This window comes from Lethenteron reissneri, chromosome 38 (genome assembly GCF_015708825.2).
Source record: "Lethenteron reissneri isolate LAM-NWPU_2019-01 chromosome 38, ASM1570882v1, whole genome shotgun sequence".
NCBI classification, from domain to species: Eukaryota; Metazoa; Chordata; class Hyperoartia; order Petromyzontiformes; family Petromyzontidae; genus Lethenteron; species Lethenteron reissneri.
Window position 1 is genome coordinate 4,880,936 of NC_083816.1, and position 25,611 is coordinate 4,906,546.

The window sequence follows — 25,611 nt, forward strand, 5'->3', positions numbered from 1 at the left end:
GTGTAAAACAGAAACATCAGGGAAGACAAAGGCGGCCAGGCGTGGTGGCTGACCACACCGCGCTCAACAGCACTTGCCCCAACAGTCTGTGTGAGGTTATCTGGGGGATATTTGTCTTTGTGTGTGCGCTGCTGCTGCTGCTGCTTCTATAACAAAGTGCGTCACACGATTCCGGGACAGCTCCGTCGCGCGGCGGTCGGTGAGCACAGTGGCAAAACCATCACCGCTTAACACCATCACCAACAACATCACCACCACCATCACCACCACCATCATCATCATCTCCTGGTTCAATAAAGGATTACTTGGTTGATCGTCCAGCAGCAGCAGCAGTTAGCAGCATCATCTTCACCAATGTCATCATCAAAACCATCATCAGCACACCATCGTCATCAGCACACCATCGTCATCAGCAGCTGCAGCGGCATCGTCATTCACTCGCACGGCATCGCCAGTGCTGCTGTGTTTATAGAAACAACACAACAATGGGTGAGGTGAGGTGGTGGTGGTTTGCGGGTGAAGGTGGTACCGTGGTGATGGTGGGGGTGGGGGGCACGTCGGGATGGAGTGGGGGGAATGAGGAGAGAGAGGGGGGTGTTGTGGGGGGTGTTGTGGGGGGGGGGTGTTGTGGGGGGGGAGAAGAGAGGCGGTGGGGAGGAGGAAAGAGGGGGCAGAGGGGGGGGGGGGGGGGCTGGGGGGGGGAGAGGGGGGGCTGGGGGGGAGAAAAGAGAGGGTGGAGGGAAGAGGAGGGGGGGTGCAGTCGTAGTCGTGTTTGGTAGTGATGGGAGGGGGGAAAGTGGGGAGGGAGTTGATGTGGAGAGGAGGGGGAGGTGGTGGGGGGGGTGGAGGTGGGGGGGGGGAGTTGGTGGGGGTGGAGTTGGTGGGGGGGGTGGTGGGGGGTGGAGTTGGTGGGGGTGGAGTTGGTGGGGGGGGTGGAGGTGGGGAGTTGGTGGGGTGGAGTTGGTGGGGGTGGAGTTGGTGGGGGTGGAGTTGGTGGGGGGGTGGTGGGGGGTGGAGTTGGTGGGGTGGTGGTGGTGGGGGGAGTTGGTGGGGGGGTGGAGTTGGTGGGGGGGTGGAGTTGGTGGTGGGGGTGGAGTTGGTGGGGGTGGAGTTGGTGGGGGGGTGGTGGGGGGGGGGAGTTGGTGGGGGGGGTGGTGGGGGCGGGTCACGTGGTGCAGTCCCGACGAGCCTGGCGCTATAAAAGCGACTGCGCGTGACTTAGCGCGCTCAGTCGCGACCTCGATCGCGTTTCGCGTCTTCAGCGGGCCATACTTCCCCACTTGTGTCACGCGTTAAGGGGTGTTACATGGGGGGGGGGGGGTAGCTGGGTCGTCTCCCCCTGCCCCCCTGGCTGGAGGCGACTGTGTCGCAGTTGGAGAGAGGAGGAGGAGGCGGTGTGGTGTTGGTGGGGTGGTGGTGGTGGCGCACTTTTGCCGAGACGTGAACTCTCGCACGAGGTAAGGAGGCGCTTCTGTTTATTTACTTCCTTAACACTTTGGTGCATTTTTTTAAAAAAAACTAAACCATCACAACATGGGGGGTGTAAGCGGTGTGCGAGCGCGTGTTGTTGATGTGTCTGGGGCCGCGTGAAGTCTCGCTGTGGTTGTGGTGGTGGTTGTGGTGGTGGTGGCGGTGGTTGTGGTTGTTGTGAGGGAGTTGTGGTGGTTGTTGTGGTGATGGTTGTTGTGGTTGTGAGGGGGTTGTGGTTGTTGTGTGGTTGTGGTGGTTGTTGTGAGGGGGTTGTGGTTGTGTGGTGGTTGTGTTGTGGTGGTGGTTTTGGTTGTTGTGAGGGGGTTGTGGTGGTGATTGTGGTTGTTGTGGTTGTGTGGTGGTGGTGGTTGTTGTGGTGGTGGTTGTGATGGTTGTTGTGGTTGTGAGGTGGTGGTGGTTGTGAGGGGGTTGTTGTGAGGGGGTTGTGGTGGTTGTTGTGAGGGGGTTGTTATGGTTGTTGTGAGGTGGTTGTGGTTGTGCCGTCACGTTCTGGGGGGTTGTGCTGCGTCATAGAGCGGCGGTCGCCGCACGCGGCACGCGGCGTCACGCGCCTCCTCACCACCACCACCACGGCTGTGTTGACAAGCCTCGTCAACAACAACAACATCGTCAACAACAACATCGTCAACAACGTCGTCAAACAACACACACACCAACATGAGCCAAGAGCACACGACGCTTGTACATAATGTTGGTTCAAACAATTTCGTTTGAACATTGGGAAGTGCGCATCGCTCGAATGTAAACACGGATACGCGCGAGTGATGATGACGATTGAGATGTGGATGGCGATGGTAGTGGTGATGGTGATGGTAGTGAGGGTGGTGGTGATGGTAGTGAGGGTGTTGGTGATGGTAGTGAGGGTGTTGGTGATGGTAGTGAGGGTGTTGGTGATGGTAGTGAGGGTGATGGTGGTGATGGTGATGGTAGTGATGGTGATGGTAGTGAGGGTGGTGGTGATGGTAGTGAGGGTGTTGGTGATGGTAGTGATGGTGATGGTAGTGAGGGTGTTGGTGATGGTAGTGATGGTGATGGTAGTGAGGGTGTTGGTGATGGTAGTGATGGTGATGGTAGTGAGGGTGTTGGTGATGGTAGTGATGGTGATGGTAGTGAGGGTGTTGGTGATGGTAGTGATGGTGATGGTAGTGAGGGTGTTGGTGATGGTAGTGATGGTGATGGTAGTGAGGGTGTTGGTGATGGTAGTGATGGTGATGGTAGTGAGGGTGTTGGTGATGGTAGTGAGGGTGAGGGTGTTGGTGATGGTAGTGAGGGTGATGGTGGTGATGGTGATGGTAGTGATGGTAGTGAGGGTGGTGATGATGGTAGTGTTGGTGATGGTAGTGAGGGTGGTGATGATGGTAGTGTTGGTGATGGTAGTGAGGGTGTTGGTGATGGTAGTGTTGGTGATGGTAGTGAGGGTGTTGGTGATGGTAGTGTTGGTGATGGTAGTGAGGGTGTTAGTGATGGTGAGGGTGGTGATGGTGAGGGTGGTGGTGATGGTAGTGATGTCCGTCACGCACCACCAACATCATCATCCATCACTAACAGCAGCAGCTCTTGTTGGCTGAGTCATTGATGGTCGTCGTGATGATGGTGAAAGTGATGGTGATGGCGGTTATGTTAATGATGTTATTACGACGACGGTAGTGATGTGATTGTCATGTTGATATGACAGTGATGTTTATGATGGTGATGATGACGCTTCCCGGCCGGTGTTGATGATGATGACGTTGGTGACAATCGTGATGATGCGATGTTGTGGATGCTGATGCTGGTGGTGGTTGTTGTTGATGGTGGTTGTTGATGGTGGTGGTGGTGGTTGTTGATGGTAAATCACGTGGCGCGTGTTATGGTGCGCGCTTGTGGCGCAGGTGGAAATCAGAGCGCAATGCGCGGCTGCGTGACGTCAGCAAAACAGGGGCGGGGGGAGGAGGAGGATGGGGGGAGGAGGATGGGGGGAGGAGGATGGGGGGAGGAGGATGGGGGGAGGAGGATGGGGGGAGGAGGAGGATGAGTGTGGGAGGATGGGGGGAGGAGGAGGAGGATGGTGTGGGAGGATGGGGGTGGGAGGATGGGGGGAGGGGAGGATGGGGGTGGGAGGATGGGGGGGAGGAGGGGGGGGGGAGTGGGGGGGGGAGAGGAGGATGAGGGGGGATGGGGGTGGGAGGATGGGGGGGGAGGGGAGGGAGGATGGGGGTGGGAGGATGGGGGGGGGAGGATGGGGGGAGGAGGAGGATGGGGGAGGAGGATGGGGGGTGGGAGGATGGGAGGAGGAGGAGGATGGATGGGGAGGAGGAGGATGAGTGTGGGAGGATGGGGGGAGGAGGAGGAGGATGGGGGGTGGGAGGATGGGGGTAGGAGGAGGATGGGGGTGGGAGGATGGAGGATGGTGGGAGGATGGAGGAGGATGGGGTGATGAGGAGGAGGATGGGGGAGGAGGATTGGGAGGAGGAGGAGGATGATGGGAGGATGTGGGGGGTGATTCGGGGCGGCGGGGGGCGGTTGTTGATGGCGATGGGATGAGATCAGAGAACATCACCGCCGCCACTGCAACACGCGCATTTAAAATAATCACGTCCAATGGGATTGTACTCAACGCAGGGTCATGAATGATTTGGGTGTAATGGGGGTGGAGCGGGGGGGGGGGGCATTTGTTATGATCGCTCGGGAGAAATGAGTGTGGGGTGAGATGGGGGCGGATTGGGGAAGATTCCATCCAGCAGTGGATTGGCCATGACTGCTGATAGTGATTGTGACTGATGACGAAGGGGCGTTTAATCAATGAAGCCCGTTGACACGCAGTACAAAATAAACCACGTCAACCCGCAGCCACTTTTCCTTCCATTTCGACCGCCGACTTAAGCACATCTCAGTTCGACTGTCTTAGCCGGCACGGTTTATTGAATTCCGAGCGGGGGGCGCTTGGTGCGAGGGTGGTGGGGGGGGGGCATGAATGTTGACGTGTGTTCGTGTGTCTACGGGCACGGGGGGGGGTCTAAATAACAGAACGGGCAGGCATCAACATAATTACAAAAAAAATGATGTAAAAAGATGTTTGGCCATTGGCTCCGGGCCTCGTGTGTACGAATCGCATGTCACTTGGCGACTGTTGTTGTTACGTTTCCGATGCCGCCCCCCCCTGGTGGATAGGGGGGCGTCAGGGGTGGGGGGTAGGGGGGCGTCAGGGGTGGGGGGTAGGGGGGGTGAGGGGAGGGGGTAGGGGGGGTGAGGGGATGGGGTGGGGGCCATGGGGGGTCCAATGATCGCGCGCGCGCGGACGTGACGCAGCTCGCGATGGAATTTTCGATGCGTCACTGGGTTCTGGAACACGGGGAGGGGCGGGGCTGGTGTGGAGGATAGGAGGTGGGGGGGGGGGCTGGGGGGATTGCGGTGTTCGTAAGTGGGGAGGGGGAGGGGCTGGTCTAGGGGGAGGGGCTGGTGAAGGGGGAGGGGCTTAGAGGGGGCTGGTGAAGGGGGAGGGGAGGGGCTGGTCTAGGGGGAGGGGCTGGTGAAGGGGGAGGGGAGGGGCTGGGGGGGTGTGGGGAGTAATCTCGAACGATTCCTTTTCCCTGTCGATTTCTTGATTATCGAGAATCTACCGTTTAGATCCAGAAATCAATTTTTTTGTGTTCAAGTTCAATTATTAGGTATAGCTCTGTGAGCCATTCGGCTCTTGAATCGGGTGCAACCGCAACAAACAAAAAACTAAAAACATGAACAAAAAACATCTTAAAGTGAATATGTGACTAAGTGTGTGGAGAGAGGGAGGGGGGGTGATGTAACGATGCATCGATAAATAATCGATTAGAATCGTGATACGTCCATCGAATCGTGCGTGAGAGCACGACGAGTTATGCAAATTATCAAAATATAAATACGGGAAAATGCAAAGGAAGAATTGTATAATGATTGTGATAATCGAATCATTTCAGGATAATTGACCCATGATAATTGATATTTGCGAGTGTTTAAACTCCGTTGGTGATCTTACTGCGGTGGTAGCACTTGCACAACAACATCTCAGCGCGTTCCTTGAAAGGAAAAAATATAGCCAACGTTTCGGGAAATGCTCCTAAATGTGCTATGAAGAAGGGCCATCGCCTGAAACGTTGTCTATTTGTTTTTTCTTTTTAGGCCCCACTGTTATTGACGAACGCGTCGAGTTATTTTTTAAGTGTCCTTGCGTTTATAATCGCTAGGGGGTTTCAACTCGTTGCGTTAATTAATCGCAATGTAAAAAAGAATCGTCTAAAATAATCGTTATAATCTAAAATAACTGTGAATACGACCACTCCACGAGGCTTCGATGGATCGCGTGTCGTATCGATAAGACCTCAATATCCATCGATAAATCGTGCCGCGATCAATATGGATTGCGTCGAGTAATCGGTTACGATGCCGCTCGTTACGTGCCCAGTTTGGATGCCACTAATTAGATGTACCTAATCGATTATATATGAATCGATTACTTTCAATAAACGTGTGTAAAAGTCACCGACATTTCCCGATTTATCTTAAGGGTGACAGCTGGGGGGGGGGGGGGGGGGGGGCTTTATCCAGCAGTGGATTGATCACGGCTGCTGATTGATGACAAAAGATGACACATTCACAAACCACTGTTGTTTTTTTTACATAACAGGAATGATCGATTGGTGAATCGATTAGTCGGTCTAATCCATATAAATAATCGAATCGTTAAAGGAATGGAGTCGTTCAAGATTTGGAATCGTTAGAGATATGGAATCGTTAGAGATATGGAATCGTTAGAGATATGGAATCGTTAGAGATATGGAATCGTTAGAGATATGGAATCGTTAGAGATATGGAATCGTTAGAGATATGGAATCGCTAAAGGAAGGGAATCGCTAAGGGGGGAGGGTGGGGTGGGATCGGTTACATGTGGATTGCGCAATGCTGGCTCGTGTTGTTGTTGTGATGACGTCGCTGGGCAAGCCCCGCCCCATTCTCCTCCCCCCATCAACACGGAACACGCAGACTCACCCACTCACGCTGCCCTCACCATCAAAGATAAAGACCCCCGTATAGCCTTTAACAGACTGTTGGGGCAAGTGCTGTTAGCGAGCACCTATGAAGGCCGGCACGGCATACGAGGGGGTGGGTCTGCCAGCACCACGCCCGGCCGCCTTTGTCTCCCCAGTGGCGATGTTCGCACTGCACCAGTTACTTATTTAAGACTGAGTCGACCTAGGGGAGGCCGAGGGCCGGTTTGGATAATCATAATCGGTGTTGGGCCGTGAGAGGGAATCAAACTCTGGCCGCCGGGTTCGTAGCGGAGCACGCTAACCTCTAAACTACGTCTTCCCACAATCCCCCCCCCCTCCTTCCAAACAAAATAATTTAACTCAGTAATTGAACGGTGTAGTCGTCGTGGATATTATGAGAAACACAACGAATACGAAAGCAACACTAAACACATCCACGCACGCTACTCGGGGAGTCCATCCCATATCGGCAGCATTTTCATATACAAGACAACTGGACCGGTTTTAACAACATTCTGTGTCTCAAGTGAATACGGTATATTGTAAAGTGTATATGCCATGAGTATAGAGAGACCCTCCAACTCTCTACAAACCACCTTAGCAGCAATGCCAACTGTGGCCTCAAGTGCAAAAATACGCATTTTTCTCTTCATTGTCACAATTTATTTGTATTAATGTCTATCGACTGACAAGAATTTTGACAATCCACTGCTGGATGAGGGAGCTCCACACGCCTCTGCAGTGTTATGGGAGCTGTGTGATCACCGTTTAACTAACCATACTGGTTAGATTATAAATATTGCCCATTATACTCTGAAAAGCCTGATTCAAGAGTGTCAACTTTCGTGGGTTTTTTCTTTGCAGGTGGGTTGTGCTTTACATTGAGATGTCTTGGCCAAATTAACATTTCAGATCCTGATGATTGTGACTGAGTGGTCGATGTAAATCATACTTCGTGTTATAGAAGACCTCCCAAAAAAAGCTGGAACTTGGCACGAGTGCAGTCAGAGTCTGTGCCTATAATTAGACAATTCAACAACTCGTGGCACCTTTGGCGCCCCGACAAAATGTAAACTAATGGCGTGTAGGAGCCGATTTGTCTAATCGCTTTACTTCACCACGCTGGTCTGTGGGGGGTTGGTGAAGGTGGGGAGAAATGAACGCTGTAAGCATCTAAGTACGGTACAACAATCGATGTTGCTGCACTGCCCTTTGGTAACTACCACGTGACCCGCGGCCTAGAACACCTGTTATGCAACGGTGAGTCCTACCTGTACTGCGCGTATTGTATATCTTTCCGAATATACCGATCGGTACACTACTGCCAAGATATCTTGCCATAGGAATGTGGAACTTCCACCACTACTTTAGGACTGACGTCACGAGACTGCTAAGGCTGCATACAAGTCGGCCAGCAGATGGCACTTCGCAGGAACTAAAAAAAGATCATCAGTGTCGTGGAGAATATGAACAATAAAAAAAGAGACCACGTGTCTCTTTTTTTTTTACAAATATGTCTCTCCACACAAACCATCGGTCGAACGACCTTCTTGGAGTGCATAACCCTCGGCAGCATTGTTCCAAGACGAGGAAAACTCTGGACCGGTTTCGGCATTCGGTGGTCTCATCATCAGTCAGGCTTGCTTGAATCAATGCAGGTGAATTGACGGGCTCATTGGCAAGGGCTCTTTCTGTGTGCGATTTGGGTGCCAGTTTTATGCCAAATGATATAGGGATACATAACAAAAAAGAATCATAAACGTAGTTGAGAAATATCACTTGCATAATAAATAAGCACATAACCGTCTCTCTGCATTAAAAAAAACCCATAAAAAGTTATTCTTACGCAACCCACTGCAGCAGCAGCAGCAGCCTTCTGGGAGTGCAGAATTTCACCAACGTCGATTCAAAAGACACGTCCAAGAAAGTGGGTTGCCGACTGACCTATTCGTACGGAGTTTTGGGGGGCTGAAATCTGTCTCCTGGGCAACGCAGCGGCTATGGAGCCGAGCTCGAAATAAACAATGTCCACGAGCTCTTATCGTCGTGGAAAAACAGAGTGGTTTATATAACGATATTTATTGTTTTGCATAATGGCAGGTCATGTGATTCTTTAAGCACCACGTGATTAATGTTGCCGCATCGAACGTTTTGTACTGCAATAAATTATGGAACATATTTTCTGTGTGTCCGAGGTGAGAAATCAATTTTGGCGCACTAATGAGTGTAGAATTCCACATTCTCATGGCGGAAGGGGGGGCAAGTCCATCCATCCACTGCAGCTCCCGTTGACCTTTCACCAATCTTGTTCCATTTTTTATCGACCGTGGAGAGATGGATCGTGATGATGATGGACCGAGTTGACAGCTGACTCAACGAGGGATTTGGGACCGATAGCGCTGAAGAAAGTTTTTTTTTCAATTCGCCAGGCAAGCCTCGCTCAATCCCCAAGACTCATTTTCAGGAGGGCCCTGCCTGCCACATTGGGGATGTCTTGGCCGATTCTGTCAACAACGGGGGATCGTTGGTAACAGAGAGGAAATCCAGGAACCCGGAGAAAACCCACAGTTCACAGGAGCCGGGAGATCACCCGAAACTCCCCACAGATAAATGATCCAGTGCTGTACTGCCCTCTGGTGGCCCCCACCACTTTGCAGCCAGTAGGACGAAAACACGAGGCCGTCTCCCATCCCAAGTAGTGCACAGTACGCGTACTACTAACCAGGCTCAACACTGCTTGGCTTGGGAGGTCTGATTAGATCGGGGGGTGGGGCGTATTCCAAGGTCATTTGGTTGTGCCTTAGTCTGGCTCAATCAATCTGTCGCACCCCCGTAAACTTTGAATGCAGCTTTAAGACCCCCCCACACACTTCAACTCGTAAGCATCATCCTGCGTCTTAGACCCCCCCCCCCATATCTCTGTTCAAGGTCAGGGGCGGGGAGGGGGTGGCAGCGGTGAAGGTCAGTGGATCTCTGGGGGTCAAATCCGTGCAGCTGAGGTCACGTAAACAATACCCGAGTGTTTATCAATTTGTAAACGTATTCGCTCTCTCGTTTCCACCGTTTGAGCTATATTTAGATAGAGTAAATAAAGTCGTGGCTACATTTAGCGCTGGGCCTGCACGTTGTAATTAAATGCAGAGTTACAAGCAACACGCACACAACAACACACGATACTCTCAACACCCCAAGACAAGAACAGAAACTACACGCACAGGCTCAGTTTTTATAACAACAGTAACAATTTGACCCTCTTGGGTGATCGATTACTCGTTGAGACGACTGACAGACACGAATATCGAAGACAGGATGTGATTGGTGGAAAGGGGAGTGGTGCTAGAGAGGTGAGTGTGGGATGTTTCGATGTGTGGGATAGAAGGGTTTTTTTGTCGGTGACCATTAGTAAATGGTCGAAAGTTCCACATTCCTATGACGGGGCCCGGTTTGTCAGGATCACCGCTGCTGGGCAACTCGTACGACTTATAGCTCACCTCATGCACCTCTCAAATGAGTCCTACCTCAACTCACCATCCTACCCCATCGCACCTCATCAACGTCCTACCAACAATCCACCTCACCTCACCTTGCATCTTGTGACAGGTGCATCACATCATGTCACCTTAAACCACGTTTGTTTTTGTAATATTGAGACAATTTTTTTTCAATTACTAATTTTAGGAATGCTGCTGGCGTTAGATGAACACTTTAACAGCATCATCCCATCACGACTCGTAGCCTCACCCACCTCAACACGCCTCACCCCACCTTTCACCACACACCATCACTCACCTCATTTTCACCTTATCCTCCCATCGTTGCACCTCAACTCACCTCTATTTTACGTCACCACTCACCACCACACCTCACCTCATTTGACCCCCCACCTCACAACAGCTCTGGTCACAGCCTGCGCAGCACGACTCACCTCGTTAAACTCGCCGCGCATCATCTCATCCTCATCTCACCTCACGGCATGTGTGTGACCTCGCAATGCCCGCAAACTCCACGCGTCGCCATGTCAATCCTACCGCGTAAACATCATTTATTTATTACACTGGTCAACAACAAAAAAACATTTTTTTCTGGCCTGGACTTTTGCAGCTACTTTAGACTAATTTCAGGGTGCTGATTCCAAATCTGATCTCAGATTTGCTCTATCACATCTCATTTTATGCTATCGGCATACCCCATTTTCATTGATTTTACCCGAAATTAACTCCGTCACTTATGATTGCAAGTTGTTGCGAGTCAGTGACTGCTTTAGTGTTAAAATATGGTGCTGTATTTATAGGATAGTGTGTTTATAATATCATTTTATGTAGATATCCACATTTATTTAACATTTTTCCTCTGCAGTTTTTATTAAAAATGCAATATTTGATATCTCAAAAACCTGATGTGATAGACAAAAACTGATGCCAGATTTGGAATCGGCACCCCAAAATTACCTTAAAACCATTGGAATACCTTATGCCAGAAAAAGTGTGTTGACCAGTGTTGTTAACCTAGGCACCATCACCACACCTCATCATCACACATCGTCTCACGTGAGCCGAGAGAATGGTCCCCTCGAATATCCGAGCGACTGTGAGAGTGGGTGGGTGGGTGGGGGGCAGACGAGGTTGGTGGGTGATGGGTGGTGGTTGGGGGGGGGGGTTGGTGACTCAGGGATTCCGGCGCCGAGCGGCGAGCTCGTGTTTGTGACCGCAGGAATGTTCGCGAGGAAAGAGGAGACGCGAGAGAGAGGGAGAAAGGAGGAGGTTGTTGTTGTGGTTGTGGGAGCGTTCGGGGGGGGAGGAGGAGGTTGTTGTTGTTGGAGCTTAGAGCAGGGTTAGGCGAGGGAGAGGAGGTAGGTTGTTGTGGTTGTTGTGGGAACTCTTTCGGTAGGGGTGGGGGGTGAGACAAGGAGGAGGAAGGGAGGATGAGGAGGAAGGGAGGATGATGAGGAGGATGATGATGAGGAGGTGGAGGAAGAGGTGGTTGTCGCGGGAGCTTCGATGAGGGGGGGGAGCTGATTCAAGAAGAGCATTTTAAGAAACTGCCCACCGTTGAATTTCGATTTCAAGCTTTCGTGACTGCAGGGATTCATCTTCTTGGTTCTTTCGGTAAAGTCACGTAGAAGGGAAATAAAAAAATAAAAACAAAACATTATAAAATGCAATTCTCACGACGTTTCGGCCACAACGCAAGCAGCCGTCCTCAGGTGAAGAACAGGGCTGTCGGAAAGACAGCGTCTGAAACGTCGTGAGAATTGTATTTTATTATGTTTTATTCTTATTATTTTATTATTTCCCTTCTACGTGACTTCACCGAAAGAACCAAGAAGATGCCCACCGTTGGTTCAGCTGGCGCGATCGAATGGAGGCCCGGCCACCTTTTGGATGTTTTGCTGAATAAAGGACACGCGATTTTGAATCAAGGGAGTGTCGTTATGCAAATTAACGAGGGGGTGGGTGGGGGAGCGAATTGTGTTGCCTGTGACGTCACACCTGATCCGTGCACGTGGTTGCCGTGTTCACCGGATTATAAGACGCACCTGGAAGCCCAAACAGCATCGTTATTTAGACCGCACGACGAATCCGATGATCTACGAAGCTGTTTTTCACAGATGTCGAGTAGGGGTGGATCAGTGGTGGGGGGGAGGGGGGTCCCTCCTATAATCCGATCAATAAGGTAGCAGTTATGTCCTGTGTACTGGGCATAATTGATGAATCGGTTCCAGCAATGATCAATTATTAATATCTTGAACATTATTTTTTTGGGCTAATTAACATCGATTATAAAGATAATACTGATGATTCAAATAATATGTATCGATCATTGGGCTTAATTTACATAGATTATGAGGATAATTTATGTTGATCGTCAAGCCCCAGAGCATCGATTCGTTTTCGATTGGTGGCTCCTTGCAGCCGCTACATTCACCGCATTGATTTTGCCAACAGTAATCGATTTGTTGACATGACAGTATATACCCATATCCTCTGTCGTGTGCCGGTACACGTGCAGTATGCACATTCACTGTATAGCCATAGGTTCCCAGCACCCACGTGCACGCGTATGAAGGTACTGTCCACTACAGTATACAATCTATACTGTCGTAGATACAAAGATCCCCCGTATAGCCTTCGCAGACTGCTGGGGCAAGTGCTGTTAGCGAGTAGCACCCATGAAGGCCGGCACGGCTCACGACGACGGGGTGGGGGCGAGGGGGCCTCCAGCACCACGCCTGGCCGCCTTTGTGTCCCTCAGTGGCGATGTTTACACACCGCACTAGGTATTAATTTGAGGCTGAGTCGACCTAGGGGAGGCCCAGGACCGGCCACCGGTGTTGTTCGCCAACGGCACTTGCCCCAACAGTCTGTCGCAGGCTACAGGGGGATCTTTGTCTTTGTGTGAGGGGCTGGGATCGGTGAGTCACGGCGAGTGATTCATGGACGGCGCCCGGGTCGCCTGCGTCTGTGTGGAAGACGGCGCCCCCCCTCCCCCCCCCTTGCGTGGGGTCTCGTGAGTGCGTGGGTGGAGGAGGAAGTGTGGGTGGGGAGTGAGAGTGAGAGAGTCACTGGTGGGTGGGTGGGGGAGTGAGAGTGAGAGGGTCACTGGTGGGTGGGTGGGGGAGTGAGAGAGTCACTGGTGGGTGGGTGGGGGAGTGAGTGTAAGAGAGTCACTGGTGGGTGGGTGGGAGAGTGAGAGAGAGAGTCACTGGTGGGTGGGTGGGGGAGTGAGAGAGTCACTGGTGGGTGGGTGGGTGGGGGAGTGAGAGAGTCACTGGTGGGTGGGTGGGAGAGTGAGAGAGTCACTGGTGGGTGGGTGGGGGAGTGAGTGAGTCACTGGTGGGTGGGTGGGGGAGTGAGAGAGTCACTGGTGGGTGGGTGGGGGAGTGAGTGTAAGAGAGTCACTGGTGGGTGGGGGAGTGAGAGAGTCACTGGTGGGTGGGTGGGGGAGTGAGAGTGTCACTGGTGGGTGGGTGGGTGGGGGAGTGAGAGAGTCACTGGTGGGTGGGTGGGGGAGTGAGTGTAAGAGAGTCACTGGTGGGTGGGTGGGGGAGTGAGAGTGTCACTGGTGGGTGGGTGGGGGAGTGAGAGTGTCACTGGTGGGTGGGTGGGGGAGTGAGAGTGTCACTGGTGGGTGGGTGGGTGGGGGAGTGAGAGAGTCACTGGTGGGTGGGTGGGGGAGTGAGTGTAAGAGAGTCACTGGTGGGTGGGTGGGGGAGTGAGAGTGTCACTGGTGGGTGGGTGGGGGAGTGAGAGTGTCACTGGTGGGTGGGTGGGTGGGGGAGTGAGAGAGTCACTGGTGGGTGGGTGGGGGAGTGAGTGTAAGAGAGTCACTGGTGGGTGGGTGGGGGAGTGAGAGTGTCACTGGTGGGTGGGTGGGTGGGGGAGTGAGAGTATCCTCGTGTGTGGATGGCGTCTTGTGAGTGGGTGGGAGTGAGAGGGAGTGGGCTGGGTGGCTGAGTGCGTGTGGATGGTTGGGTGGATTGAGTGGATAGATGAGTGGATGAGGAAGTGGTGAGTGAGAGTTGTTGTGGAATGGGGTGGGTTTCTGGGTGGGCGGGTGAGTCGATGGATAGGCAGGTGGGTGGGTGAGTAGTTGGAGGAGTGAGTGGGTGGATACGTAGATGCATGGGTGAGTGAAACCGTGGCACATCGGTCTATTCCGTGACCTGCTGCCAGCGGGCCTTCGACACTTCACGTGGCCTCAAAGTGCACCTCGCATGGCACAAGCGCGTGGGTGTGTGGTGATGGCCGAGTGGGTAGGTTGGTGGAGAAGTGGGTGGAATAGTCGGGGAGGGTGGGGGTGGGGTGAAGCGAGTGAGTGAGGCGAGCGAGCGAGCGAAGAGCTGGCAAAGTGGGAGTGGAAGAATATCGGGCGGGGTGAATGAAAAGTGGGAGAGGGGAGGAGAGTTGCGGGGTGAGAGTGAGGGTAAGAGGTTGGGGGGAGATGGGTGGGGGGATGGGAGGGGGAGATGCGGGGGGGGGGGGGAGCTTGCCTCTGGGCGCTGACGGGAAATGATTTCACACGACCCGAAAGTTTCATTCATAAAGAATCTGCAACCACGTGCGCTGTGAGTGGAGGATGGGGGCTGGCACCGCGCGTTCGCCGCCACCCCCGTGTCTAATTGACTTAAATTAAGCGTGGCACTCTTGTTGCTGTTGTTAAAGGACAGGGGGGGGGGGGGGCACGGGGAGGAGGGGTTGGGTTCTGCTGATTTTGACTGATGTTCTCAACAGGAGGGGGTAAGTTTGTGTGGCGTGTGAGAGATGGTGGGCGAATGATGTTATCATCATCATCATCACTATTGACATCGTCGTATTCCCATCAACAGTAGCACTACCATCATCATCAGCAGCAGCAGCTTCACACATCACAACCACCACTGGGAATCAGCGCCGGCAGTATCTTCACTGCCACTATCACCACCCCCATCACGACCACCACCAGTGGCATCACCGCCACCTCAATGATGATCATCATCACTGTCAGCAGCTGTAATACGACCGCTTCTACCATCAAATATCATCATCACCGCCATCATTTCCAGCATTACTCCCACCAGGAGTGACATCGCCACCATCGTCGTCATCAATCATCCGTGTTTCTCTTTCAGAATGCTTTGCAACTCGCCGCGAGGTTTCTCGGCAGCGTCGCCGGTGCAACTAAAAACCTCCTGACGTGCCGCAGCCACGGGGTCACCGTGTACACGCAGCGCCTCGCAGATTAATTAGCGGCGCTGCTCCACTGCGCCGAGTTTCATGCACGGCCAGGGTCACACATCAAGCGGTGCCGGATTATCCTGGTAGCAAAAGTAGCCGCGCATGCTACGGGTCCCGCACTTTCAAGGGCCCCGCGATAAATGCTCTCAAGCTATCGATTCCGGTTCAGTGATCCTGCACTTGCTTTATTACTATAGTACTATACTGCCTTCAACTTTTACGAACGACTGGGTGTTTAAGGTCAGAGATTTGTCGTATTGTCGGGCTGTATAGCAAATGAAAAAAATACAATTAGTTTACTATGCAAGTAAAAAAAATTGTCTTTTAATATTTATGTTTATAACATTATAACATATGCTACATGCCCCGCACTAGCTTAATCCGGCACTGACATCAAGTTCAAGTTCATTTATTAGGTATAGCACTGTGAGCCATTAGGCTCTTGAATCGGGTGCAACCACAACAAACAAATAACCAAAACATGAACAAGAATGCATCCAGGAGTGAATCGACAAAAGCACGGCCGTTACGTGCCAAGCGGTGGGAGCTCTACGTAAGGACACGTGGATCGATATGTACAGTACACACACGTGCGCCGTGCATGGTTGCACTTGGGCGTGGTAACGTGACCGCGATTCCTTCCTTGTGGTGGCGGGGGGGGGGGTGCGAGGGGGGGGGGGTCAACTGAGTTGCATGCAACCGATCGCTCGGGCGGTAACAGGGACCCACCCTTGAACACATATGACAGCCTTAACATACTGTTGGGGCAAGTGCTGTTAGCGAGCACCTATGAAGGCTGGCACGGCACACGAGGGGGTTGGTGGCCAGCACCACGCCCGGCCGCCTTTGTCTCCCCAGTGACGATGTTTACACACCGCACCAGGTACTCATTTGAGGCTGAGTCGACCCTAGGGGAAGCCCAGAACCGGTTCAGATAATCGTCACTGGTGTTGGCCGTGAGCAGGAATCGAACCCGGGTCGCCAGTTTCATAGCGTAGCGCGCTAACCACTACACCACCGCTCCTTTGAACACACACCACACACACCACACACACCACACACACCACACACACGCACGTGACGCGAATAGATTGGCTGACAATGCTTGGCACGCGTGCATCCTTGACGCCACCCACGGCTGCTGCCCGCCCTCCTGCACGCCCCCGTCTGTGAGCGACAACACACGACGTGGCCACGTGGCGGCTCCACTGAGCTCGCGAGAGATGGGTTCAACCCAGGTGATGTTGCCCAACCTCCTTCACCTGTCGCCCAGGTGCCAAGCATTTTTGAATTCAATAAATGTTTTTTTTAAAGGGGGGGGGGAGGGGTGGGTGGGAGGCTCGGTGACTATGAAACGAGGCGTGTCAAGGTGTGTGTTGCTGTGCGGGAGGAGGAGGAAGGGGGTTGAGGTTGGGGACACAACTTGCTTCTCGCGTTTTCCGTTAGGGCAGTTAGATGTTGTTTTTCATTTCAAAAGATGCAAAGAAATGTGGTTGGTTCCCAGCGCTGCCTGTGACCACTGTGCACACGTACGGTACAAAGATAGAGATCCCCCGCATAGCCTTCAACAGACTGCTTGGGCAAGTGCTGTTAGCGAGCTCCTATGAAGGCCGACACGGCACACGACGGGGGTGGGTGGCCAGCACCACGCCCGGCCGCCTTTGTCTCTCCCAGTGCTAATGCTTTACACACCGCACTAGGTACACGTTTAAGGCTGAGACGACCTAAAGGAGGTTCAGGACCGGTTCAGATATTAGTCACCGATGGCATATACGCGCACACATACTCGTACACTTGCACGCACGTAGATACACTACGCACACATAGGCAGGCCCGCACAAATATGAACACTTTTATATGTTAGAATTATATTTCCGGGCAAGGTGTTTACAGGTGTGACTGGCAGTGTTGTTGCGGATAGGGCCAGGTGTGTACAGGTGTGAGTAGCAGTGTTGGTGTGAGGGCCAGGTGTGTACAGGTGTGAGGTACCTGCGTGGCGCATGAGCACCACCGCCCCTTCGGTCCGAGGCGGTTTGAGCTGGTGGCAGTACACACCACGTGTGTGCGTGTGTGCGAGCGTGTTTGCACACCAGCACTGTTTACCTGTGCATGCAGCCCACATGCGTTTATACCCGCGGCTGCTCCTGCACCCGCATACCTGTGCGTGTTTACCTGTACACCTGAGTACCTGCTTGTCTTTACACCTGTACGTGCGTTTGTGCCCATATACCAGCCTGGATTTAGCTGTATGTTTGTACACCTAAATCTATATATATACATGCTCACCTGCACATCCATACCTGTCTGTACAGAGCTGCACCCGTACCTGTGCACCCATACACCCGAACACCTGTGCGTGGAGTACACACAAAGAATCAGGCCATGCTGGCACCGTGCGGTGGATTTGGCTGGGTGGTGGGAGAGCGAGGGAGTGGATGGACGAGTGGATGGGTGGACGGATGAGTGGGCAGTGTCGTGCACTCTCTGTGTGCATGTGTGAGCGGTGGCGCAGTGGTACGAATCCGGCGATCCGAGATCCGATTCCCGCTCGCGCCCAACACAGGCGGCGAATATCTGAACCGATCCTGGGTCCTCCCCGAGGTCGACTCGGCCTTGAATGAGATCCTGGTGTTGCGTGTATGAAACATCAATAGCGAGGAGACCAAGTCGGACGGGCATGCCCGGCCTTCATAATTGCTCGCAAGCAGGACTTGCACCAACAGTCTGTCAAAAGACTATAGGGGGGGAGGGGGGGTGTTTGTCGTAGGGTATACATAATTGAGTTTAGGCGATCAATTATCCAACGGCCTCCTTAAAACTCCGGTCAACCGAAGCCCGCGGCCTCGTTCGGTCGTTAAACAAGCAAACCGACTGCCCCACGTGGACCAGAGCCACATTTGTTTAAAAAAACAAAACTTCGGAGCATTCGCCCTTAAAATTTTTGAAAGAAAAAACACTCAAGTTCCGTACAAAACTTCCGCGTGGAGGAGCAGCTCTGACAAAACAAAATATTTGCATCCGAGGAGAGCTCACACGGGGGTGGTGGGGGGGTCATCGCGCTGGACTTGCGGTCAGGAGGGCCCCTGTTCGCTTCCATCACCCGGGCGCGGCATTCGACGACGGGGGGGGGGGGGGAGGTCGGCTTTGTTGTTTTTATCGTACGGATCGCATCTCGTTCTCGCACATTCGTTCGTTTAGTCGTTAAAGAAAAAAAGGTGCAGCCCTGCGACTTCTCGCGCGCGTCCCACCGCCGGCGGGCGTTGCTTCCGACAGCGACGGGAATGGGGGCGTGCGCCGCAGCAGTCGGTCAATCGGCGGATGGTGGGGCAAAGTGTGGGCGACTCTCTCCTATTCCTAGAAAAGCTGGCCAGTGTGGAGGAGGAGGCCAATCTTCACTAGAGGGGGGGAGTCACTCCATAACCACCAACAGTGGAGGCCCCTTCGAGCAGCAGTGCGCAATTGCAGCCTCCCCTTCACCCTCCTTATAAATTTGAATATCCAAGTAAATTTGAAATCGTAAATAAACTTTCTACGGTAGTTGGCAATGGGGGGTGGTGGGTGGGGGTGGCTGGACACACACAGCCTTTAGTTGGAGGCCCTTCCGCGTGCGGTGGGTGGCGTGAGAGCGCGACGTGGCCTCGGCGGTCGAAGCGAGCCGCTCGCTGGAGCGAGAGACACGACGCAACGCGGTGCGAAGTGCAGCAGCAGCGGGGGCGTGCGTCGCGGGGTGCGAGGTTCCTCGGCCGCTCTGCCAACGCCGTCGTCGCCTTGAGTTTCAACCGCAAAATGTCACTCCCACGCTTTGTTCGTGGGGGGGCGGCGGAGGTGACGGGGGGGGGGAGAGCGAGCGGGGAGCGGTTAGGGACACAGAGGTGGGGCCAGGGGGTTTGGTGTCGTTTGAAGTTTTATTTCTTGGCGAAGGCAAAGCTGCCCTTGGACCTCCCGCGAATTCACTTTCCCGTGCCCTTCCCCACCACCACCGCTCACCCTCCCACCCGCTACTGCCAGTAAACGAGGTTTTCGCGGGCGCAAGCGTTGGATTTGAACTTGGGAGCTCCGTTCGGTTAGGAGAGAGAGAGGGTTTCGTGTGCCTCTGCAGCAGGCACGGGGTGGTGTGTGTTGGGTGGGAGGCGCGCACCGGCGCTCGTGATACAGGTGGGTCGTGAGGAAACAGGGGGCTTGCCATCGGCCACTCCTGTGGCAGGGGGCTTAACGGCATTTCTGCCGTTTGGCTACGGTCGATCTCTCCACTGCCGGATGAAGGGAACTCGATTTGGGGGAAAGGCGCGATGCGGAAATGCTTTGGAGAGCTGTGAGTTTTGAGCGTTTTTCGAGGGGGGCGGTTTGTCAGAGAGAGGAGTGGGCCCCCCCTCTTTCGATCCTACCGTGGGGTCGGAAATCCCCCCCCCCCCCCACTGCTCACCCAACGTGGAAAGAGGAGGGTGAGGGTCACCGCGGGTCGCTCACCGGCGGTTGCGTCCACGCTCGGGCATGGAATGTGCGGATTGCTGCTGCCGCTCATGAAACACCCACGCACACACACACACAGAGCTGCCCCGTGTAGCCTGCACAGGTAGTTGAGGCAAGTGCTGTTAGTGAGCACTTTTGAAGGCCGGCACGGCACACAAGGTGGTCTGCAGCACCCCACCCGGCCGCCTTTGTCTCCTCAGTGCTGATGTTCACTACACACCGCGCCTGGAACTGCTGCTGATAGATGATCCAGGACGGATTTAAGATAATCACCACCGACGTTGGCCGTGGCCAGGAATCAAACTCGGGGTTGCTGGCTCCGTAGTGCTGCGCCACGCTAAGCCAGCAGGCTCGCCCTGCGCTCAGCCACCCACCCACGTACGCATGCAAATTTTACACGCGCGCACGCGTGTGTGCGTGTGTGCGCGCCCCCGTGACCTTGCTCCTGTGTGAGGTTTAACGCTCGGGTGGCCGTCGCTCGGCAGTCCTCCGTCGCTCGTCGCTCCGCTTTGGAGCTGAGTTCATTCGGCGGTTCAGCCCTCTTGAGACGCGGCGCTGCGAGAACATTTCCGACGCCGTCGCCACCGCCGATCGGGAAGAGAGAGGGAGAGAGAGAGAGCTCCAATCGAACCCGCAGCGAGCAGACGCCGTAAAAATAGCAGCGAGCAAACAAAATACCGGATGTAAAGCTTGCAGGGTACACACCGACGCGCACGCGCACACGGCGTGGGGCGCGTCCTGGATGGGGGTCGCGTGCATGCGCGTATTTACGCGGTGGCGCAGAAGTCGGAGCGCTGCGCTACGAACTCCGACGACCCGAGCTCGATTCCTGCCCACGGCCAATAAGAATGGCTGAATAGTTAAAACCAGTCCAGTGGCCTCCCCCTCCGTTTTAAATCAGTACCTGGTGCGGTGTGTAAACATGAGTACTTGGGAGACAAAGGCGGCCGGGCGTGGTGTCAGCCACCCACCTTCTCATCGGTGCTCCGTGCGCTTCTCGGTGTGTGTGCGTGTCCCTGTTGTGTTTAGGTGCATGTGTTTTACGTGTGAGTGCGCGCGTGTTCGTCTGCGTGCGGGTACGTATCCTGTGTGTGCGCGTGGGCGTAGGCGTACCCGCGGCTAAGATCAGAACAAAAAAAATTCCCCCACTTCATTTGTGGGGGAATTGCCAAGTTCACACCCATCTCCACCCCCCCCCCCCCACCGCGCTCCCCCAGCATCCACCACCACCACCCTCCCTCCCCTGCTGCCAGGGCCCTGCCCTCTGCGGCCCTGCCCGCCGCACCTCTCCTGTCACCGCTTGGCGGCAATCTGACGCAATTAAACGCCCGGGTCGACGTCCGAACCAGGATGTTGCGCGAAGCCACCGAAGCCGCCGCCGCCGCCGTCGCCATCGCTGGGGGTCCTCCATCCACCGCCCCCTTCACCCCCCTCCCCACCCCTTCCCTTCGTCGCTCACACGATCGCTTGACCACGTGGACTTGCCGCCGTGGGATCTGCGATTTTCCGCATTCAAGAAAATCGACGGTGGCGATGTTGTGCCCAGGTTTGATTCGCGGTCGACGGCGGTTTACGTCTCGAGCGGCGCCGGCGCGTTGCTCCGATGGGCGATTGATTTTTGGAAAGCGGCGGCGGAGTCTCAACGATGCGGTTGCCGCTGCGGTGGCCGGGGGGTGCTGGGGTGCTGCGGTGGGTCGGTGGGGCATCCTGGGGAGGTGCCGAGCTCCCGGGCCGCACTGCGCGGCTCGAGCGGGTCGAGCGGGTCACCGGGCGGCTCGCTCGCGGCAATCGGGAGCGCCAATCCCAGTTGTCGCCCACGTGGCGTTCGCGGGGGGAAAGTCGAGCGGCGAGCGGCGAGCGCTGTGGCGTTGCCCCTGCGTGGTCGCTATTGCTCAGGGGGGTCAAGGGTCAAGAGGTCGGTTGAATTTTGCTCCCGTGGCGTTGTCGCCGTTGCGCGCTTTCATCTTCGTGCTTCTGCAGAGAAATGAATCGCGTCGAGGGGGGGAGCTGCTGGAGGACCGTCACGTGAATTATTTCTTTCCCCCCCCCTCTCGTAACTCTCGTCCGGAGGAGCGAGCGTCGGTCGTGCTCGCTCGGGGTCGTCGTCACTGTTGACGTACCCGCTTTGAACCTCTGCGCCAAGGACAGTGACACATCAGTTAATGACTGAACGGGGTGGGGGAGTGGTGGGGCCATTCCGTGTGCGTCGCGGGGTGAGCGACGTGAGCGGCGCGAGGTCCCGAGTTTGCCCGCAGCTGCCTCGAACCGCCCGGCTCGAGCGCCAGGTGCATCGGCAGCGAGGATTCCCAAGCCGCCACTCAGCCGTCATCACCCGCATCGCCAGAGCCCCCCTTTATACAACACCAGCGGCAATGTGAGCCCCCCTTTATGCAACACCAGCGGCAACGTGAGCCCCCCCTTTATACAACACCAGCGTCAACGTGGCCGTCGAGTGTCGTCTGCCTTCCTCGTGGCTTCGTCGTCAACATTTGTAATCGTCGTCGTCGCCATCGTTATCAATTGTTCTAAGACGTGTTTTCGGTGTTGTTTTTGCCGCGTGTTGTTCGGCGCGATGTCCAACGTTTCGCGACCACGTTGCCGGGCTCTTCTTGAGGAAGGTGTCGCGCCGAATAACGTGCGGTACGAATTGGTCTTCGGTCTTTGCAAAGCGCCAACAGCTCAATTGTTTGTTGACGTATTTTTTTAAAATCACTGTTGCCAAGTGCAGGCCCAAAGGCCCATAACGCCAAGTGGCCAACGACAAGCGGCACCGTCGAAGGCGCGTGATCCACAAGGAGTTGTAAAGGAGTCCATGCGCTTGTTGAGTTGAGCTACGTTATTCCTGCAAGAGCTTGGGAGGAGGAAAGAGACAACAATCGGAGTCGAGTTTCAAAGTGGGGGGGCAGTGCGAGCGAGGGGAGTGGCAAGACCTGCAGTGTGGCGAGCGGGTGGGCGGGGGGGTCGGCGAGTGAGTGTCAGAGGTCGCAACCGGGTACCCGATACCCGTACCCTACCCGATACCCGATACCCGGCCGGGTACGGGTACCCGTTTGCGACCCTGGTGCGGCCGGGTACGGGGTAGGCCGTGAGTCACTGGTGAGTCACCGTTTGTCACTCATTTCCCAACGTCTTGTCTCTTCTCACAATTCAAGTTCCTAGAATCAACCAACCTGCGCCTGCAACATGGCTTCATCCCAGAGGTCACAATCGGGTACCCGTACCCTACCCGATACCCGGCCGGGTACGGGTTGCCGGGTATCGGGTAGGGTACGGGTACGGATACCCGTTTTCGACCCTGGTGCGGCCGGGTACGGGTAAGGAATCAAAACCCGTTTGCGACCTCTGGTGAGTGTGGATCAGTCGGGAGTCTTGGGAGGCCGTGTCGCCTGCATTGGCGTTGAAGCGCCGATGTCAAGGGCCATCGTTCGATGTTGTCGTTCGATGTTGTCGTGCGATGTCGTCGTCGTCGTCGTCGCCGCCGCCGCCGCTGCTAACGTCTTGTCGCCTGCTCGCACTGTTCCGTCTCTTCAGGTTCCTGTTCGCTTCTCGGCGTGAGGAAACTTGCTCAAGCCGGCGCCCCCGGGGACTCCCGTGCAGTCGCCGTGCCCAGATGCTGGCACCGACTTCCTTCAACCCGCGCAGCTGCCCCCGCACAGGTGTGTTTACCTGTGCGCTCCATACGCTACCCATACAGGTGTGTGCTTACCTGTGCACTCCATACAGGTGTGTTTACCTGTGTGCTCCATACGCTACCCATACAGGTGTGTGCTTACCTGTGCACTCCATACAGGTGTGTTTACCTGTGCGCTCCATACGCTACCCATACAGGTGTGTGCTTACCTGTGCACTCCATACAGGTGTGTTTACCTGTGTGCTCCATACGCTACCCATACAAGTGTGTGCTTACCTGTGCACTCCATACAGGTGTGTTTACCTGGGTGCTCTGTACGCTACCCATACAGGTGTGTGCTTACCTGTGCACTCCATACAGGTGTGTTTACCTGGGTGCTCCATACGCTACCCATACAAGTGTGTGCTTACCTGTGCACTCCATACAGGTGTGTTTACCTGTGTGCTCCGTACGCTACCCATACAGGTGTGTGCTTACCTGTGCACTCCATACAGGTGTGTTTACCTGGGTGCTCCATACACTACCTATACAGGTGTATGCTTACCTGTGCACTCTATACAGGTGTGTTTTACCTGGGTGCTCCGTACGCTACCCTATACAGGTGTGTGCTTACCTGTGTGCACCCATATTGGTGTTTACCTGGGTCCTCCATACACTAGATATACAGGTGTGTTACTTACACAGGTGTGTTCACCTGCGTGAGCACCATAGACTACTTACACAGGTGTGTTCACATGCGCATGCCTCGTACAGGTGTGTCCTCCCAGTGCAATTTGCACAGGTGTCTGCGCGTACGTGTGTGCCCCCCCCCCACCCCCGTTCCAGGTGCCGCTGGAGGCTTTGGCTGCATCGGCTGCCTGCACAGGTGCGCGACGGGTGGCACGACGCTTGCGCCCCGGGTGCGGCGGGACCGTGGCGACTGGTGCAGGTAACTGTGTAAGGAATGACAATTTCTTCTTGGTTCTTTCGGTAAAGTCACGTAGAAGGAAAATAATAAAATAATAAAAATAAAACATTAAATAATTCTCACGACGTTTCGGCCACAACGCAAGCAGCCGTCCTCAGGTGAAGAACAGGTCTGTCGGGAAGACAGCGTCTGAATGAAACACCCCAGGCTTGGAGCGTACATTTAAGCTGGGTTGGAGGGGGAAGAGCGCCTTGACAAAATAATTTGCATATGACGACTTCCCGAACAATCGAACCAACGCCTCGCACCTCCACGCGGCGGTAGCCACGCAGATCGTCTCGTCGCCGCAGGATCGCCAGTGAGGTGGCGGCGGCGGCAGTCTGGGGGGGGGAGGGCCTTCATCCAGCAGTGGATTGAACCTGGCTGATGCTGGCGAAGACGACGAACGAACTTACCTAGAAAGCCTCGCCGAGTCCCAAGGCTTCTTCTGTCAAGAGGGTCCTGCCGCTCCGTTGGGGTGTTTGGCTGCGGCGGCCGGCAAACGATACCTTTGGCTGCGATGCATGGGCGCCACGGTGGCTAGATGTTAACTACCTCGCCTGGTATACAGGAGGTTGTGGGTTCGATCCTGACCTTGACGCCTGCTGTATATTTGGAGTTTGCCTGTTCTCTCGCTCCCCGTCGTCGTCTTGGGCGACATTCAGAAACACGTGTTTAGAGTATTTGGCTGCGATACATTTCCAGGTGATAGAAGTCACTTCGTTGCGCTATTATTTGTGGCCAGGTCGCTTCTGAAAAAGAGCTGCATAGCTCGGTGGGGGCCCTACCTGGTAATTAAACTGAGAAACCACAGGTGCAACAATTAAACCACTCTCCCCACCCCCCACCTGCGATTCAATAATCGATTCTCAGTTAAACACTGCAGCGATTGTAGAGGCTATTTGTGGCTGCAGTGGTCACCTGACCCTGTTTGCAGATGAACGCGTGCGAACCGAAGACAACAAATGATTTCTGCCATCTGAGGCTTGCGTTGTGATCTTGAGGATCGACGATAATCGTGTAAGTCTGTACGTCATTACACGCCCCACCACCACAACGAACGGACGAGCCCCTGGCACTTGGAGAGAAACGTCGGCGTGGGGGGGGGGGGTCACGACCACAACAACAACAACGCACGCAATGACACACAACAGCATCGTACGCCACGACCACAACAACAACAACGCCACGACCACAACAACAATGCACGCCATGACCACCACAACAACAACGCATGCCACGACCACAACAACAACAACGCACGCCACGACAACAACAACGCCACGACCACAACGCACGCCACGGCCACGGCCACAACGCACGCCACGGCCACAACGCACGCCACGACCACAACGC

The 25,611-nt window shown here is 54.6% G+C and overlaps 1 long non-coding RNA gene across 1 annotated transcript; it reads left to right on the plus strand.

Annotated features, from left to right (window-relative positions):
- The first annotated feature begins 1,409 nt into the window (after window positions 1–1,409).
- LOC133351749 (uncharacterized) lies at window positions 1,410–25,517 on the plus strand. Its single transcript, XR_009756217.1, has 3 exons — window positions 1,410–1,457; window positions 23,210–23,334; window positions 24,135–25,517. It is a non-coding gene; the product is annotated as an uncharacterized LOC133351749 (long non-coding RNA).
- Window positions 25,518–25,611: the final 94 nt, after the last annotated feature.